At 35.9% G+C, this 20,233-nt stretch overlaps 2 protein-coding genes and 1 pseudogene across 4 annotated transcripts in view; 1 reads left to right on the plus strand and 2 right to left on the minus strand.

Annotated features, from left to right (window-relative positions):
• The window catches only part of LOC137719638 (receptor-like protein EIX1), a 49,848-nt gene extending 49,585 nt beyond the window's left edge, over positions 1 to 263 (plus strand). The window contains exon 2 of the mRNA XM_088697842.1: positions 209 to 263. The gene's annotated coding sequence lies outside the window, so the exon portion shown is untranslated. The remainder of the gene's footprint in view (positions 1 to 208) is intronic.
• Positions 1 to 7,566, minus strand: part of LOC137719532 (serine/threonine-protein kinase BSK7-like) — a 51,991-nt pseudogene extending 44,425 nt beyond the window's left edge. The window contains exons 1-5 of the transcript XR_015964755.1: positions 7,379 to 7,566; positions 2,627 to 2,737; positions 1,770 to 1,958; positions 1,104 to 1,250; positions 843 to 955 (exon numbers count right to left, since the gene is read on the minus strand). The product of XR_015964755.1 is annotated as a serine/threonine-protein kinase BSK7-like (transcript). The remainder of the gene's footprint in view (positions 1 to 842; positions 956 to 1,103; positions 1,251 to 1,769; positions 1,959 to 2,626; positions 2,738 to 7,378) is intronic.
• The window catches only part of LOC137720239 (serine/threonine-protein kinase BSK3), a 107,175-nt gene continuing 87,109 nt past the window's right edge, over positions 168 to 20,233 (minus strand). The window contains exons 12-13 of one of the 2 annotated variants that reach the window (XR_015964742.1): positions 295 to 328; positions 168 to 247 (exon numbers count right to left, since the gene is read on the minus strand). The gene's annotated coding sequence lies outside the window, so the exon portion shown is untranslated. Of the gene's footprint in view, positions 329 to 20,233 lie in introns of both variants that reach the window. The other variant, XR_015964740.1, reaches the window with a different exon arrangement.

A 20,233-nucleotide genomic window follows, 5' to 3' on the forward strand; every position in this document is an offset into this window, starting at 1 on the left:
TTTATCCAAGTAGTAATTTATATCCGTGTCTAACAACAATCAAACGACGTTAATTATTATTATTATTATTATTATTATTATTATTTATTTATTTATCCAAGTAGGAATCCTATATGCTTTCTGTACACAAATTATAAAGCTTCTGAACGATTTCCTCCCTACCACTGTTTTTAACAACTTTCTATTTTTTCTTTCCATTTTGTCGAAGGAATTCATATACGCGAATTGACACACAAGAAATCAAATCAAATACAATATATACTGCAGGAAAATGACCAAAATCTAATACCATGGAAATGATGAAGCTTTGGCTCCAGTGGTTTTAAACCTTATGATCGATCGACGCCTATATAAGCTGAGAGCCAAACCGAAAGAAGTAGAAGATAAGATGTAATGCCAAACAAACTTCGTACGAAGCTGTGTGTAGTAATTTATTTTAACAGGTCAGATAAAGAACATCCTATTGAAGGTAAAATTCGGATATCGATATGTGATAACACCAGAAACTCAAAGAATCCAAGAAGTTTGAGAAAGAAAGGTTGTTATAGAGAAAGAAGATAGCAGCGGAAAATGAAGAGACAACTCTATTGAACATTAGAAATGTAAACGTTTGTACAGTAGCTTTTATAACACTCCTCTAACTGATTTGCCTAAGTGGCACTCCTCTACATTATATCCTAACCAATCAATCTAACTGATTTGCCTATGTGGCACTCCTCTACATTATATCCTAACCAATCAATACTCAACACTTGTACATCCGTTATTAATATGAACATGAAAGCAACTCTTATCAAAGCTCTACCCAGAATTTCCCACGAGTATCATAATAAGAACTTAACCTGTGAATAACACTCAATTGTGGTTCTGAAGTCCTTGAGGTTAAAAGCAGAATCCCCTTTTTCTTTGAGTCTAATGATTCCTGCATTTGGTCAGTCCACATTTGGAAAGAGAGCTGCCGTGGACCGTAAGAGAGAAAATGTCAGTAACACAACCAAACAATTGAGAAGGCTAAATATGTATACAACACAACTTGAGAAGGCTAAATATGTATACAACACAACTTATCAGATTTTTCTCCATTAATTAAATGAATATAGAACCTCATTTCTCATTCCATCATTTGTATAGCCGATACTCTCTAGGATCTCATGTATAGCAGTCAAATCCCTTCTTGTGCAGGCTTCGCCGAGTGGTGAAAGAGAAGACCAGAAGGTAACATGTGGGATTTCCATCAAAACAGGCGGAACCTGCAAAGGTAAGCAAAAAGAACTTAAAGGAAGTCCAGGACACAGCTACCAACATCTATGTATGATTAAACTACTAGGATGCTGCAGATCCGAGTGCTTCTAATTGGCACCCAACAAGTACGGTATCATTGAAAACCCTTGTAATTAACCAACCTCAATTTCGGGCCATAAGAGACTATCATTCACCATGAAAGGCACTAAACAAAAGTGTAACTCTCTCAAGTCCTCACTAATAACAAATGAGAGTCATATCCCTTTCCCAAATTTTCAAATATTTCCGCTTGATACAAAGGTTCAGTATTAACAAATTATGAATCGGTAGATACAATGAGCTTACACAATTAGCTCAGATTGAGTTTGGTGAAAAAAAGATAACATATGAATATATTGATTACAAGACTGCCCCAAAATATAGATCTAGAAACAATTGTGTGAAGATTTTAAACAATCAAACTATGCTCCCCGGGTAAAGTTGGGAATAGAATGCTTAATTAGAGAAACAGAGGAGAAAGAACTAACCTCAGTTTCTTTATGAAGAGGAGTCAAAGAAGCAACAAATCACTTTGGATTTGGTCGCTCTCGGGGTTCAGATTGTAAACATCGTGAAGCCAAGCGTGCCAACTCAGTACCATTATCATTAGAAAGCTGTCCTTCCAAGCAAGAATCTGTCAGCATCTGAAGGTTTCTGTCTCGAATCAGGTCTAGGGCCTGGTACAAAATGATCAACCACCAGATGAATAAATTTACTTATTTGTGTTTACATATCCTAAGAAGGATAAATCCTCACACAGAGTTCATAACAATTGAAAGTAAACTATATTTTATCGTAGGTAAAAGAGTAACCATTAGATCTTTATCTTTTCCTCCAAATGATTTTTTCTTTATTTTTGTTCAGTTCACGACTGGAACAATCATTTAAATGGCTAAAGGGGATCCGCTCTCTGCTGAGAAGATCAATCAAGAGAGTCCAAACCTATATGTTGCACCTTCTGGTGTTACTCTCCCTGCAAGACAAGGGATCTGCAGTGTATAATAATTGTTGAACTGCATACTTAAAGGATGTTTGTCAAGTAAATCATAATAAACGCCGCTTTTTTCCACGATCTACCTACCAGTCCTGATATATTCAGGAGGAGTAAATGCCAGATTAGTACTATAACTCTTCCCATCCCTACTATTTTTCATCAGGCAAAGGTGGATATTCTGTGATTGCCATCCTGAAAATTTATAATAAATAAAATAAACAAAATACAATCAGAATATACTAGGAAAGGATATCAAACAGATGGAGTCAAAATACATCGTTGATAATAAATAAAATAAACGAATACAATCAGAATATACTAGGAACGGATATCAAACAGTGGGCAAACTACTTGTGCTTGCATTGCATCGTTTATAGCTTCCTGAGGCTTGTCACTCATGAGATAAGACAAACTACGCCAGGCAAAAATTGTTGGAGACACCATTGTTCCAAAATCAATGAACTGCAAGTGAAATAGAACTGTCAGCAACAATAATGCAAAGAAAGCAACAATTAAGGATTTACTAATTTTTTTTTTCTTTCAGTTTTGTTCTTTTTATTGGTCATGCAAGTAGAGTTTCTAGGTTCAGATACTCTAAGATACCTTAAAACTACCAATTTCCTTTCTTCAAATCTTCCTGTCATGAATTAGAAGATAAAATGTAACGATCGGTATGAACAGGAAAGCAACTCTTATCAAACCTCTACTCAGAATTTCCCACAAGTATCATAATAAGAACCTAACCTGTGAATAACACTCAATTGTGGTTTGAAGTCCTTGTGCTTAAAAGCAGAATCTTCCCTTTTCTTTGAATCTAATGATTCCAGCATTTGGTTAGTGCACATTTGGAACAAGAGCTGCAGTGGAACGTAACTATTGAGAAGGCTAAATATATACAACACAACTTATTAGATATTTATTTCTCCATTTATTAAACAAAAATAGGACCTCATTTGTCATTCCATTGTCTTTATAGCCGATATTCTCTAGGATATCATGTATAGCAGTCAAATCCCTTCTTGAGCAGGCTTCACCGAGTGGTGAAAGAGAAGACCCGGAGGCACCATGTGGGATACCCATGTTAAGCATCTATATATGATTAAAGTACTACGATCACTGAAAACCCTTGTCGTTAACTACCCTGAATTTTGGGGCGTAAGAGATCTGACATTTTATAGAGTATCATTTGTTAGAACTTATATGTGATAAGTGAATCAAAACACCTAATAAAGACATGAAATAACATTACCATAAGGAGATATAATGTAATGAAACTTATACATGTTGATCAATGTATAATATAAGGTGAGAAAACTAGGAGTTTTGTACAAAATGATCTAGAGAACGGTTATGAGGAGTTGGAAAACTGAAAGTAACTGCAACCATGATAGGAGGGGCAGTTACATCCTTATAACTAGGGTTTCGATCCCCTTTCTCGGGTGTGGCATGGTTCTCTTAATGCTAGTGCTATGGAAACCCTTTATCAAGGAAATCGATGAGAACCAAGAAGTCTGCTATACCAAATGATTATTTGTGTTATCTACAAGAAGTTGAGTATGATCTTGGTGATGAAGATGATCCAATGACTTATAAACAGGCCATGGAGAGTTCTAAGAGTGATTTGTGGAAAGTTGCAATGTCAGAAGAACTTGCTTCCATGGCAAGTAATCATGTTTGGACTTTGGTTGATGGTTCAGACACTAAGAAGGCAATAGGGTGCAAATGGGTATTTAAAACCAAGAAGGATGCTCATGGCAGGATTGAAAGGCTTAAAGCCTGACTTGTAGCTAAAGGGTTTACACAAAAGGAAGGCTTGGATTACACAAAAATGTTTTCTCTAGTTTCTACCAAAGACTTTTAGGGTTATTATGGCATTCACAGCTCATTTTGACTTGGAACTTCACCAAATGGATGTTAAAATTGCCTTTCTTTATGGTCGCCTTGATGAGGACATTTATATGGTACAACGCCCAGGATTTGTTGAAAGGGGGAAAGAACATCTGGTGTGCAAGCTAAATAAGTCTATTTATGGTTTAAAACAGGCTTCGAGGCAATGGTGAAACGTTTTCAGTCCTTTGGTTTTGTGGAGAACAAAATTGATAATTGTATCTACATAAAGCAACACAAATCTCAATTCATTTTCATGGTTTTATATGTGGACGATATACTGTTGGCAAGCTCCCATATGCAGTTAATGATTGAAACCAAGAAAATGCTATGTAACGGTTTTGATTTGAAATATTTGGGAGAGGCTCATTATGTTTTGGGTATTGAGATTGTGAGGAATAGGCAGAATGGAACCTTGGGGCTATCTCAGAAGAACTACATTGAGAGAGTGTTGAAGAGATTCAATATGGAAGCTTGCAGTGTGGGTGATGTCCCCATTGGTAAAGGAGATAAGTTCTCTCTCTCACAGTGCCCTATAACTCAACATGACATTCGAGTTATGAAGGATAAGCCGTATGCATCTCTATTTGGCAGTGTCATGAATGCACAAGTATGCACAAGACCTGATTTAGCGTCTGCATTAAGTGTACTAGGAAGGTTTCAATCAAATCCTGGTATTGCACACTGGATTACAGGCAAAAAGGTACTGAGGTATTTGAAAAAGACACAGGACTATGTATTAAGTTACCATCGAGTCCAAAACTTGGAAGTTGTCTATTATAGTGATGCTGATTTGAGAGGCTACATTGATGATAGAATGTCCACAAGTGGATATATTTTTATAATGGCTGGGGGTGCAGTGTCATGGAGAAGCAGAAAGCAAACCACAAGGGCTGTTTCTACAATGGAATCAAAATATATAGGATGTTTTGAAGCAATGTGGGAGTAATGCTTGTAATGAAGAATTCTCTTATTCAGAAGTGTATTCTCACACATGATCTCATTTGAATCCTATTAGTCTGTGATTTTAGTACAAATGGTACTGCAAATTGTATTATACTGTCTAAGGTTCAACTAATGCTTCTTTGAGTATGTTTGAAAGATTTATTTCAACTCTTTATCTCAGTGGTGACTTGTTAGTTATTTCATTAGATGTTTTGATCATTCTCATGAGGAAGAATGTTAGAATTTATATGTGAGAAGTGAATCAAAACACCTAATAAAGACATGAAATAACATTACTATAAGGAGATATAATGTAATGAAACTTATACATGTTGATCAATGTATAATATAAGGTGAGAAAACTATGAGTTTTATACAAAATGATGCACATAACGGTTATGAGGAGTTGGAAAACTGAAAGTAACTGCAACCATGATAAGAGGGGCAGTTACATCCTTATAACTAGGGTTTCGATCCCCTTTCTTGGGTGTGGCATGGTTCTCTTAATGCTAGTGCTAGTCCTATTGACAGCAGAGAGATCCAATACGTTTCCAAGAGAAGGGAAGGTCTTAATCATGTCTCGATCTTCATGGCATCATCCTCGAGTAAGTTCCATGCATTCATTGTCTATCAACAGAATGCATTATGCTCAAACTAGGGTTAACAATGCTGCATGCATTTACTGCAGTACGTAGTTCATATGCATTGTTGTGTTCGATCTTCATATGATTTAATAAGTATATATGTACATATGTAAGGGTATACATCATTCACCATGAAAGGCACTAAATAAAAGTGTAGCTCTCTCAAGTCCTCACTAATAACAAATTAGAGTCATGTCCCTTGCCCAAGTTTTCAAATATTTCCGCTTGGCACAAGATTCAGTATTAATACAAGAATGAATCAGCAGATAATTAGATATGAGCTTACACAAATAGCTCAGATTGATTCCAGTGAAAAGAAGATAACATATAATATATTGCTTAAAAGACTGCCTCAAAATATAGGTCTAGAAACAATAGTGTGAAGATTTTAAACAGCCAAACTATACTCCCCAAGTATAGTTGGTAATATAATGCTTAATTAGAGAAACAGAGGAGAGAGCTAACCTCAGTTTCTTTCTGAAGAGGAGTCAAAGAAGCAACTAACGACTTTGGATTTGGTCGCGCTCAGGGTTCAGATTGTAAACATTGTGAAGCCAAGCGTGCCAAGCGTGCCAAGCGTACCATCATCACTAGGAAGGTGTCCTTCCAAGCAAGAATCTGTCAGCATCTGAAGATTTCTGTCTTGAATCCGGTCTAGGGCCTGGCACATGATGATCAACCACCAGATGAATAAATTTACTTGTGTTTACATATCCTAAGAAGGATACATTCTCACGCAGAGTTCATAACAAGTGCTACTTGAGCTTCTAAAGATAAGATACAAAGTGCCAGACTAGGAAACTACTTGTGCTTGCATTGCATTGTTGAGAGCTTCCTGAGGCTTGTCACTCATGAGATAAGACAAACTATGGTGGGCAAAAATTGTTGGAGAAACCATCGTTTCAACATCAGTCCACTGCAAGCAAAATAAAACTGTAAGCAACGACAACAAATGCAGATAAAACAGCAATCAAGGATTTACAAAGTTTTTTTTCGCTTTTGTTCTTTTTATTAGTCATGCAAGTAGAGTTACTAGGTACAGGTACTCTAAGGTACCTTAAACTACCAATTTTCGCAAAACACATCATTCTTAACTAATTAAAAATACTCCGTTCTACATTCAGGGAAGAAAAAAGGAAGTGCTCAATAATCTACACAGCATAGCAGTCCAAGAGCATTCCTAAATCACATTTTCTCCAGCTTTTTACAATCGCAACTTTGTCGTTTTCGTAAACAATCAAATCTAAATGATAGAAAGATCGCATTGGGTGTCTTGAGCAATCAAATACCAAAACATTTGTAATTACAGAGTGGTAACTACACAAGCAGAGAAAACTACCCAAAATCTCACTCACATTATCAATTTGCTAAAAAGACGTGAACAAAATCGGTGAAAAGTGAAAACAAAATATACCCAACTAGCCCAGTTACACAACCCACATTCATTCTACAACTAACAATTGTAAATCGAACGCGAAATGGAAAGACCCCAAAATTTATGAGCTTAAATTGCAGACCTGAGAAATTAAACTGTGAACCAAGAGATTAATTTTTCATTTTCTCGCTACCCTTTTCGTAACAAGATCAAAGTTTGAATTCTGAAGATCGGGAAGAAAAAGGAACTTACAGGGTCGAGAGCGTTGGGCTCGGAGCCGTAATCAGCAGTCAAGAGGAAATAGGGAGCATTGACAGTGGCCACCATGGCCATCCTCCTCACCGGCCTTTCGGCTTTTGAGTTAACCGTGATGCTTTTGCTTTCGCTTGGATTCTCTGGAACGAAAATGGGCTTTTTTTTTTTTTTTTTTTTTTTTTTTTAACGATATTATGAGTAGAAATTGATTATTAGCTTATTATTTAAGAATTAACAACAGCATTTAGAATTAAAAGACATGAAAATTGATTATTGGTTTCTTACTTAGTAAATGTGCTAATTTTTATTAATGACGGCTTTTCAAACTTTTATTAGTTTGCAAATAATTTTTATTAGTAAAAAATTAATTTTTTACTAATTTTTATTAGTTTGCAAATTTTATCTTCAAATTTAGTTTCTCATTACTGTTTAGAGAAAGTGAGGGCTTTTCATTATTGGGAGGGGAAGAAAGCTGAAGATGGAATTGGAAGCAAAATGGGGTTTTTTTCATTTTAGAATTTACTAGATGAAAATATAAAAGTTTTCAAAATACAATATAGGGAAATTAACAAAAATGATTTATTTTCTTAATCTTGTGATTAAAAATAGGATTTTTTAACTATGCAGATATGTACACGACATGCACAAGAATATAACAGAAATAAGATCTTTTGAAATTTGAAAAGGCCAAATCCCCCTTCCATATACATGGGTTATTTCATTCAACTCAGTCAACATTTACACCTTCTTTGAAAATCTCTCTCGCCCAACCCCCTACTTGAAGAATCACAGCCCCCAAACAACACAACTTTTCGACTGGCACCAACTTTCCAATCCCTTCTATAAGTTTCGCAACCAAGATGAGTTTGTTATCCATCGATTCAAACAACTGCAATGACAAAATTAAAATATATATAATAATTAAAAAAAAAAGGTACGATTTGAATTGAAATTTCATTATTTGAACTTAGGTTTTCCCAATTTGAGAATTTAGGGTTTTGGGTGCGATTTAGTTTTTTGTACTGTTAATTCGGGGAAAATTAACGAATTATGGTTTTGGGTTGTGTAAATGCATGTATTTTGAAGTTAATTTTTTTCATGGTTTGTTCGATATTCATTTGTGCATAATATGTACATATTTTGTGCTTGTGCTTTTGATATTGATGGAAATTAATTAATTAATTGAAATTGGTTCACCAATTGGTATTTATTGTGTGCATATTCCGTGCATATGTAGATGGTTGAATTTGGTTCATGAATTGGTACATATTATGTGCATAATCTGTGCGTATTTATTGCATGTGTAGATGTTGGGCATGTTTGAGTTTGGTTCATGAAATGGTTGAATTTGTGCATCCTGTGTATATATTTTGTGCATATGTTTTTGATATTGCTGAAAATAATTGATTGAATTTGGTTCATAGTTCAGATTAGACGGGTTGTTTGAGAAGTATCTTCCCTAGTTTAGATTAGACTAGCAAAGGTGCCCAAAAAAATTTCAAGTAAAGAAAAACCAGCTGATTTCGTCCGTTAAACTCAAATTGGTGCATGGCCGGCAATTAGATGGATGAAACATATGTTGGAGAACAATTTAGAAATAGAACTTGAATACTTATTCTTTATTATTAAAAAATACATGCAATACAGAATGAAATTACACAATAAATACAGAAACTAAAATGATACTAACTTGAATGAATCAAAGGTAGAAGCTAGCGTAAAAACTATGTCCTTCGAACCGAATTTCCGTCCCATTCTTGTGCTTGTGGTTCTACAATGTTTGCTCGACCAGGATACAACTACCTAACTCTACAACCCGCACTGGATTATAGAATTCTAGCGAATTGCTTTGTGTGTTTACTTTCTGAAAAGTTTGTACGGAAGAGAAGAATGAAGAAAAGATGATCTTACTTGGAAACTGGGATTGCAAATATATAGGTTGTTTCACACCCTTTTCAAATACATGTTCAGCGTATTTGAAAGTACATAACTCTTTCTAAGAGCCGTGTCTCTTAATCAAAACGTTTTTAATTAATAAATTAATCAAAAAATTAATCCGAAATTAAAATTAATGAATTTGATTAATTTTAACTTCTAAGGCCCTGAGTGCCCCAAGGCTCTTGTCTTAATTAATTAATATTAATTGTATTTAAGCTATATTATATAAACCTAAACACACAACCATAAATTCATTTCCAAATAATCCAAATCCTAACTACAGGTGCAAAGGACTAAAGATATATAAAGGCAATTGGGAACATTCAGTTCCCCGATGTGGGACACTAAAGGTCTCAAAACTCCAACAACATACTCTAGTCATGTGTCCATCCTCCTCCTAGTAAGTGAAACAACAGCAACGGAATGCGATTTTAGGCTTCTCAACAGCTTTCCATTCTGCTTTGCATCAAAGAAATTAAAAATTAAAAAAAAAAAACCAATTAGAAAGCATAAATGTAGAAAATCATATGTCCACATTCATATGATAAGCTTTAACTCTATGTCCGTGTATGCGTGCTAATCGTTTGCATAACAATATTGCCAATTTACGCATGTCCTCAATTCACAGTGACAGGTTTAGAACTTTACGGACCAATTAGTACCAATTGTATGTGTTAACTGAAAAATCAACATTTTACTCACAAAATCAACACTCACTTTACTGCAAGTGACTTTTTACCACAATAGTAAAAATATATTGAGCCCTTGCATAACGACTCAAACCCCGTCAATGTATCAACACTTTATTCACTTCAACATCATGCAAAGAAACTGTTGCACCTTCAAGCCCCACAACAATTGATTTTCCAATGGGACGCCAACACAATAATGTTATCCTCCTTCCTAAACCAAAAAATTTCAAAATTTTAAATCCCCAAAAGCAGGGCAAACAAAGATCTTTTTTTTTTTTTTTTTTTTTTTTTTTGTGTGTGAAGACAGGCCCAAAAGCCCATGGCAATATTGTTAATAACTCAAAATGGAAGCCTTACTTCACACCCAACATGAGTAGAGCAGCTCACATCCCAACTTTAGACTATAGTGATTAGATTATTGTTTGAATCACAAAAGCTAAATATAGCCTCAAACTCAAGCCCTAAAATGGACATGAAAAGCATGATTTTGCTGTAAGCACTTGTTCAATAATATTGATCTTTTTGACATTAACATCCCACTGAGTGCCTCCCATTCAGTGGTTCACTTAATTACATTTTTGAAATTTATGGTTTTGATAAAATTACAATACACTAGGATTTCAATACGTTGGTGAATAAAAACAAAGTAGTTTGGTAGTGCATCAAAAAGTCTCATTTTATTAATCATGATGTCTAGTGGAATTATTGTACTATGAGCCTTTTCAGTAGGGATCCTAGATGGAGTTTCATAGCCCTATAGTCCCTAAATATACGGACAAAGGGATTTTAATGTGCCAAAATAGAGGTCATCGAATTATCCTAATATATAGGGATTCGCCGAATATCTCAAAGACATCCTCAAATTTGAGGACCGTAGAGGGACTCAAAGAGTGAGGACCGTAGAGGGACTCAAAGAGTGAGTCCCAATGGTTATTTTGAGTGGAAAACAAACCTCACCCACGTGATAATGCTCCACATCAGCTTTTCTCACCACTGAACTGGTGCAGCGTCATTCATGGGGCCTACACCACATTCGAAATGGTAATAGAGCCTTCTAGGAAAAGAAGGCCGATTTCAGAAAAAAAAAAAAAAAAAAAAAAAAAAAAAAAAGAAAGACACGTCGACCTAGCCAGGTATGATAAGATTTGAAGTCTAATCCCTTCGCCCATGAAACCCCAGTCCACATTAGACGTGAGTTCGAACAGTCAGTTGAAGGTGAACCGATGCACAACCATATGCACTGGTCAATCCTCGAACCAACGAACGAAGGGGATGACAAAGAAAAGATGGTACAAGGAGTATACCATGTTGCAGTTGAAGAGGTCGATGAGGAGGAAGTCTCTGAAAAAGACATCAAAGAAGCTCCGCCACAACTCAAAGACAGAGGGCAAGTAACTGTTGATGACTTGAAGGAACTACACTTGGGCACAAGCAAAGATGGTTAGACTCAAGGGACATATATTATTGGTGGGTCTGCTTTCAGGTGGAATTTCATTACCTTTGTAGGTGAAGTACCAGTCTACTATGGAATAACAGAGGAGTCATTTCGAGCTAATGGCAGCAAAGAAACAGTTCTGTAATCTTACCGTTTTCATAGAATGTGATTACTAGCAGAAATTATTAATTCTACCTCATTATATATATATAAAAAAAAGAAAAAAAAAAAGAGGATTTCATTGATAATTTGATCAGTTGAAATGGATGTAATGTTTTCTTTAGAATGGCTTATTCACCTTGATTCTTCAAAAGGGATCAGTGGACGTTGTAATATTAGAATAGATGTAATGATTTGATCAACTGAAATTTATGCCAGAAATTTTATTACAGAAGGACGGGCTGTTTGAGAAGTATCTTTATTGGAGATATGGTAACATTGTCTTGACGTTGGACCATACATCTACTAGGACATCAACTTAAAACAATTGCAGTGTGTCGAGTGTGCATGCAGGCTCAAATGCAAACCCAGACAAGGTAAGCCATTTGTTGCAATGACTCTTTCCCCTGCAGCTCTAGTTGCAGCAGAGCCCTTTAACAATCAATAATGAGCCCAAAAGTTGGATATTCCTCTCTAAATATGTGCTTCTGCACAAGGGTACTGTGGACACCCAACTATAAAGATAAATACTTAGTTGTTCATAACCGTTCTCGGGTGCCCAGAGACAATTCCTGAGTGTCCATTAAATCAGCTTTTCGTAAGGAAAACAGCTAGACACAGTCAGACTCATTCACAATCTGATAGATGTCCCCCACCTTAAGCCATTTGTCGCCCCAACATACCAGGGCATAGCAAGTTGGCTATAATAATATGCTTCCCCTAGAAGTTGCACCCAAAGTTAGAATCCCTTTCTATAGTTTAGATTAGATTAGCATATTGCTCGAATCAGAAAAGCTAGATGTAGCCCCAAACTCAAGCATCATGATGGACATGAAGAGCATGATTCTGCTCTAAGCACTTGTCCAATAAATATTGATCTTTTTGAGCATAACATCCCACCAATTGAGTGCCTTGCTTTTAAAGGGTTTAACTTCATCCCATTGAGTGATTTAATTATCACTTTTGAAATTTGTGGTTTTGATAAAATTACTTTACACTAGGATTTCAATCCGTTGTTGAATAAAAAAATATAAAAAAAGTAGTTTTGTGGAAAGCAAATTTGGTGGTGCCTCAAAAAGTGTCATTTTATTAATCATATTATCTAGTGAAATTATTGTATAGCGAGCATATCCAATAGGGACCCTAAATGAGGTTTCATAACCCTATAGTCCCTAAATATAGGGACAAAGAGTTTTTTATGGGCCAGAAAAGAGGTCCTCAAATTATTCCAATATGTAAGGACTCTTTGGATATCTCAAAGAAATTATCAAATGCGAGGATCGTATGTAGAAACTCGTCGAATATCTAAAAGAAATTATCAAATGTGAAGACCCTATAAGGAGCAAAAGAGTGAGCCCCAAGGGTGATTTTGAGTGGGAAGCAAACCTAACCCACTTGATAATGCTTCACATCAGCTTATCTCACCACCAAATTGATGCAGTCAGTATTGGGCCTCACACCACACTTGTAACATCTTTGAGGTCTGGGTTAGGTTCACCTGCCATTTTAGACCCAATTCGTTAACCTATCCAACTCACTTGTTAAAATTAACATTTAAGTGAATGTTTAAAGGGTTGGGTCGTCAATGAATAAACCCGTTAATCACTTGTTTTTTTTTAGCATCTCCAAATGAGATGTCAAATTTTGAACATAAAATTTAAATTTGATAGCGTATGTGGCATTTTGACATCTTTTAAAGTTTTTATTGTCCACCCGATATGTCAAATTACATTATTATTTTATTATATTATAAAATAAATCATTAAATTAATAAAAACTTAATTGCAACATTAATTGCAAAAGGGGACCGTTTCCCTTATATATTAATCAGGGCGTGTTAAAAAGAAAAGAAAAGTCAACAATAACATTAAGGATGCTACTTCGCTGCTGAACATTTCAGCAGGAGGTCCTGCTTACACCCAATCTCCGGGTGGACACGTGTCCACCCGGGGATTGCGTGTAAGCAGGACCTCCAACTGAAATGTTCAGCAACGAAGTCTTATTCTAACATTAATTGCAATGATGATTAAACTAATAAAAAATTAATAAAAAGCATTAATAATTAATTTTGAAGCTGCTGTCAAATTTGACAGCAACTCTCTTGTTGCCAATCCTGTCATCACCACATAGGATTTGACATTTCGGTTGGAGAATATTAGTGTGGTCTTTTTTTATTGTTATAGTTTATGTGGACATTTTTACGTTTCATTTGAAGATGCTCTTACAAGTCATTTTGGTCTACCCGCAAAACCCGTCAATCGAGATTGGTTGTGTAATTTCAGTAACAAAAACAACGATAGGCGCGGAGCAAAGGCCGTTGATGAAATATATGGTCTACGAAGCGTTCAGGATTGAGCCGCCGGTGCCGTTGCAGTACGGAAAGGCAAAGACGGATATCCTGATCGACAGCCACAACGGGGCGTTTAAGGTTAAAGAAGGGGAGTTGTCCTGATTTTCGAGAGAGCCGATGAGTTTGTACCTGATCGGTTTGTAGGCCAGGACGGGAGAACCTGTTGAAGTACGTGCTGTTGTCGAACAGTCCGGAAATGGAGAGTCCGACAGTCAAGAACAAGTAGTGTGCTGGTAAGGGCCTTGTCGTGTTGGTTTCAAGGCTTTTGGTGCTGCCATTGCTATGACATCACTGAAAAGAGCTAGCTTCTGAGTTTTTCGTTTTTTATTTTTATTTTAGGGAACTTGCAGATTTTGTTTTGTAAGTGGATAATTGGTATACATTGCAATGAAATTTTTTTTTTTTTGTTTAAAAAAATTGTTAACGGGTGAAATGGATGATCTATTAGTATAACGGATTGAGTTGGGTGATCTATTAGCTTAATGAATTGGGTTTGAGTGATCCGTCAATTTAACGGTTTGATTGAAACCGATGCAAACCTAATAAAAACAACCCGTTTACAGGTTTAGGGTTTGGACCTTGTACTGTTATTTGTAATAATTTTTTTTATTTTTTAAATTTTAATTTGTAAGACTTGGTACTTCTTCAATGAAAATGTTTTCTTTGGCATTACTAGCATATGAGCATACACAAAGTGTGTGAATAAATTTTTTATTTTTGTTTTTGAAATAGAAGGAAAGAGGAAGAGAAAGCAGAAAAAGCAGCTTGTTCGTTTTATTGGTCATGCAAGTAGAGTTACTAGGTTCAAATACTCTAAGATACCTTGAACTACCAATTTTGTTTCTGCAATTCTTCCTATCATGAACTAGAAGATAAAATGTAAAGATCGTATTCTGACTGGAAATCTAACACCAAACAAAATTTCGTACAAAGCTACGTTTAGTAATTTATTTTAACAGGTCAGATAAAGAACATCCTATTGAAGGCCAAATTTCGATATCGGTATGAACATGAAAGCAACTCTTATCAAATCTCTACTTAGAATTTCCCATTAGTGTCATAATAAGAACCTAACCTATGAATAACACTCAATTGTGGTTTGAAGTACTTGTGCTTAAAAGCAGAATCCCCCCTTTTCTTTGAATCTAATGATTCCTGCATTTGGTCAGTCCACATTTGGAGCGAGAGCAGCAGTGGAACAAAATCATTGAGAAGGCTAAATATATATACAACAAAACTTATTAGATATTTCTCCATTAATTAAACAAAAATAGAACCTCACTGTCATTCCATCGTCTTTATAGCCGATATTCTCTAGGATAACATATATAGCAGTCAAATCCATTCTTAAGCAGGCTCACCAAGTAGTGAAAGAGAAGACCAGGAGGTACCGTGTGGGATACCCATCGAAACAAAAGAAGGAACCTGCAGAGGTAAGCAAAAAGAAATAAAGGAAGTCCAGGATACAGCTACCAGCATCATGTTAAGCATCTATATATGATTAAACTACTACGACGGTGTAGATCTGAGTGCTTCTAATTGGCACCCAACAGGTACGGTATCACTGAAAACCCTTGTAGTTAACTACCCTCAATTTTGGGGCATGAGAGATTGATATTTTATGAAGTATCATTCACCATGAAAGGCACTAGACAAAAGTGTATTGATATTTTATGAAGTATCATTCACCATGAAAGGCACTAGACAAAAGTGTAGCTCTCTCAAGTCCTCACTAATAACAAATTAGAGTCAAGTCCCTTTCCCAAGTTTTCAAATATTTCTGCTTGGTGCAAGGTTCAATATTAATACAAATAACGAATCGGTCGATAGTTAGATACGAGCTTACACAAATAGCTCAGATTGAGCCCAGTGAAAAGAAGATAACACATGAATATATTGCTTACAAGACTGCCCCAAAATATAGATGTGTGAATATTTTAAACAGTCAAACTATGCTCCCCGGGTGAAGTTGGGAATATAATGCTTAATTAGAGAAACAGAGGAGAGAACTAACCTAAGTTTCTTTCGGAAGAGGAGTCAAAGGAGCACCTAATGATTTTGGATTTGGTCACTCTCAGGGTTTAGATTGTAAACATCGTGAAGCCAAGTGTGCCAACTCAGTACCATCATCATTAGAAAGCTGTCCTTCCAAGCAAGAATCTGTCAGCATCTGAAGATTTCTGTCTCGAATCAGGTCTAGGGCCTGATACATAATGGTCAACCACCAGATGAATAAATTTACTTGTGTTTACATATCATAAGAAGGATAAATTCTCTGTCCATTCCAAGGGCCGAAAGGGCAGCACCCTGAAGATAAGATACAATGTGCCAGACAGGGGAAACTACTTGTGCTTGCATTGCATCGTTGAGAGCTTCCTGAGGCTTGTCACTCATGAGATAAGACAAACAACGCCGGGCAAAAATTGTTGGAGAAATCATTGTTTCAACATCAATGAACTGCAAGCGAAATAAAAATGTAAGCGATGATAACAAATACAGATAAAACAGCAATCAAGGATTTACTAAGTTTTTTTTCTGGTTTTGTTCTTTTTATTGGTCATGCAAGTAGAGTTACTAGGTTCAGTTACTCTAAGGTACATTAAATTACCAATTCACTCTTTTAAAATTAATAAAATTGTAAAATTAGGAACGGGTTGTCACAGCATTGCCAAGATCTTGAAAGCAAATCTCGATAGGCCAAAACAAGGGTACCTAAAGGATGATTATTGCCAACAACTTGCAACACCAAATGAACTATGACTGCAGAGTCTAATTCCACCAATAATTTATAATTAAAATGCAATGATGATGGCGTTTGAAAAAAAAATTGGTTTGTGCGAAATTACATTATGTTCATGATTTTATTTTGTGGTGGAAGACCAATTTGTTCATTTGTTCATTTGATAATTTACTACCTTGAAATTTCTTGGTTTTCAACATTTGGTACATGAAATTTTTTTTCCTAGGGTCATACCTCAAGTCTTAATTTTGGGACAGTCTCATACATTTGTTAAGTTTTCTGTCAGAACCTTCAATAACTGATGACCTGGCGCTCAATTGGACAATGATTGGGTGCCACGTGTCAATATGTGCCACGTGGCCATTAAAAAAATTAAAATTAAAAACTAGGGTAAGTTTTCAGTTTATTACTTTGAAGTTTTTTGGTTTTTCAATATTTCATACATTAAGTTTTTTTTTCATCCCAGTCTAGCACATAAAGTGATAATTCTTAGATAGTTTCATACATCCGGTAAGCTTTCTAATAAAATAGCAGTTAACTTGTGAAATGATGTCCATGTGGACAATGACTATGCACCATGTGTCAATCTATGGCCCACGTGCATATTAAAAAATTAAAAATTAAAAATTAAAAACACCAAGTTCCTGGCGAGTTTAAAACTCAACCTGGGCAAACTCGGCCTTGCCGCCCACAACATGTTGACGCAAAGATCGAAGCCGGGTGTCGAATTTGAAACAACAACACTAGGAGAGTCGCCTTCAATATGGAGGTAACTCGCTAGGAACTCCATAATTTCAACCCTTCATTTTATTTTAAATATTAAAAATTTTAATATCCATGTGGGGCCTAAATTAACACTTTACGCCCAGTCATCGTCCATGTTGGCGCCACGTCACAGGTTAACTACTGTTTTAACATAAAGCTTAATGAATGTATGAAACTGTCCAAGAATCATCACTTTAGGTACTAGATTGAGAAGAAAAAAACTTATGTATGAAATATTAAAAATCAAAAACTTCAAGGAAGTAAATTTAAATTTATCCTAGTTTTTATTTATTTTTAATTTTCTTAATTTTCAATTTTTTATGTCCACATGGCACCTAATCATTGTCCACTTGGGCACCACATCATCGGTTAACGGAGTTTCTAACGGAAAACTTAACGGATGTATGAGACTATACCAAAATTAAGACTTGAGGTGTGACTCTGGGATGAAAGAAACTTTATGTACCAAATGTTAAAAACCACGAATTTCAAGATAGTAAACTAAGATTAACCCAAGATATTATATATAGTGAAAATACGATACTTATGAGATGAGGATAAGGTTTTTGAGATGAAAATCATCTTGGGGAATTTTAATCCACACAAAGGGAAAAAAGAGTGTTGCCACATCAAAATATTACATAGTTTTATTATGAATATAAATAATTATATCAAGTCGCTCTTCAAACCATTTTCGATTTTGTGCAAAAAGATATTAGTCAAGGATTTAAAGAAAATCCCCCTTTTTGAGTTGCTTCACTTTGATCCTTAATGTATTTTCATCTCAAGTTTGTCAAAAAAACAAAAAAATTGAGAACTGTTATTAGCACTCTAAAAATTCTATTTTGCATTTCTCACAAGTAGGGGTGCAACATGGGTTGGGTCAACCTGAATCTGCTCATGCCCAACTCAATTTCAAACCTAATAAAGAGGGTTAGAATGAAGTACAAACCCACTGAAACCCAACCCGACCTCAACCTGATTATTTATTGGGTTGTACGAGTAGGTTCGATTCCTTTTTGTTTGGTTTTTTGCCGAAACCCAACCGACCTCAACCCGATTATTTATTGGGTTGTAGGGGTGGGTTAGGTTCCTTTCTGTTTGGTTTTTAGCCGAAACTGAAAATCGAACCGAAGTTACTATTCGGTTTGATTTTTCTTTTCGGGTTGGTTTTTTTAATGTATATTTTCAATAAAGATAACACCGTTGCATGGCCACTTAGTACTACTGACACACCCCGACCAAAATCAAGGCATGCTAGTCGTCACGTGATGGTGACGTAGCCATGTGTGCGGTGCGGAAATGATAATGATATAAAGAAATGTGAATAACTAAGAACCAAGCTAACTAATTTACACTAAGCAAATAAAAGTGCAATCCCGATATTTAAATGTGGTTACACAATAATCAGAGCATAGGTAGCCAAAGTGCAATCCAGTAGGATAAATACTAATTATACAATACTAGAGGTGGTCCTACATTAGTGATAATCTGTCAGAATCGCCATCAATTCCTCGTAAGCCACCAATAAGCACTCCTACCTAAAACCTGGAATGGCGTAAAACAAAAAGTGTGAGTGGGCAAAAACAAAGCTTTTCAAAACCATTTCACTTATCAAAAGTAATAACCCCTCGTTGTAAAACCTGTATAATTTCCTAGAAAATAGAATACATACGTATATCAAAATCATGCTCGGAATAGCAAAATCCACATATATGCCATGTCAAATATCTTAGCATAAAATATGTAAGCCAGGTGATATAAATTAATGCAAATGATGTGTCAGCCGGAGTCACTTAATATGACATGTACGGCTGAATTTATAGCTCATCCATCTAGCCGGAGTCACCTAATATGACATGTATGGCTCAACCAATACCTTAACAAGTATGCCTGCACACGAGTCGGAACCACCTAAAATGGTTTGTACGACAGGACTGGGTGTAAATAAATACGCTCAAATGCTACGATTACGTGAAGACTGTGCGAATGATCGCGGATCACCTACGAGTCGGAACCACCTATAGTGGTCTGTACGACAGGACTGTGCACCTAACTTGGATCCAAGGTGAGTGTATGGTGCGGGAGGTAAACATCACGTGAAGGACTATGTCCTGACCACGGGCGGGAGCACTAACATCGGGGTGCAAGTTTATGAGCTATAATACATCTCAACATAATCATGCAACTCACATCCATAATCTATAAACTCACCTGGCACTTACCTGAGCTTTTGTAGCATCAAACATAAATATGTGCAACTACTAAATGCATATTCTAAGTATAAAATATTTGGCATGGCATTTCAAAACATAAGTCCATTTAAATGAGTTTCTGGGAAAAAATACCAAGCATATATATATATACTGAAAACCAAAAGCCCACTCACTGATATGTGGCAGGATCGTAACCCCCGAGCTTCGCCTGACTGCGCTTGTCCTCAGGAAACGTCTCACCTATATGTGAAACAACTATTTTAACGTTATTTTAAGCACATAACCAAAACTAGGTAATAACTTCTCATACGTTGCTCAATTTGGGTATTTGAAATACCATCGTGACCTACTCAACCCCACGAACATCCCCATATTCTTAGAATAATTTTCTAAGTTCCCACGTGCCCTCACGCACCAGTCAAGGCACAGCCACATGCACCGCCCACGTGCCTGGCATACTGACGGATTCCCCAATGGCGTTAAGGAATATTCCGTTAAATAATAGCATATACCGTTAATTTTACCTGATGCCGTTAACATATTCTGTCAAAATTGAA

The sequence above is a fragment of the Pyrus communis genome, chromosome 1 (genome assembly GCF_041283825.1).
Source record: "Pyrus communis isolate YQ-2024b chromosome 1, ASM4128382v1, whole genome shotgun sequence".
Taxonomy (NCBI): domain Eukaryota; kingdom Viridiplantae; phylum Streptophyta; class Magnoliopsida; order Rosales; family Rosaceae; genus Pyrus; species Pyrus communis.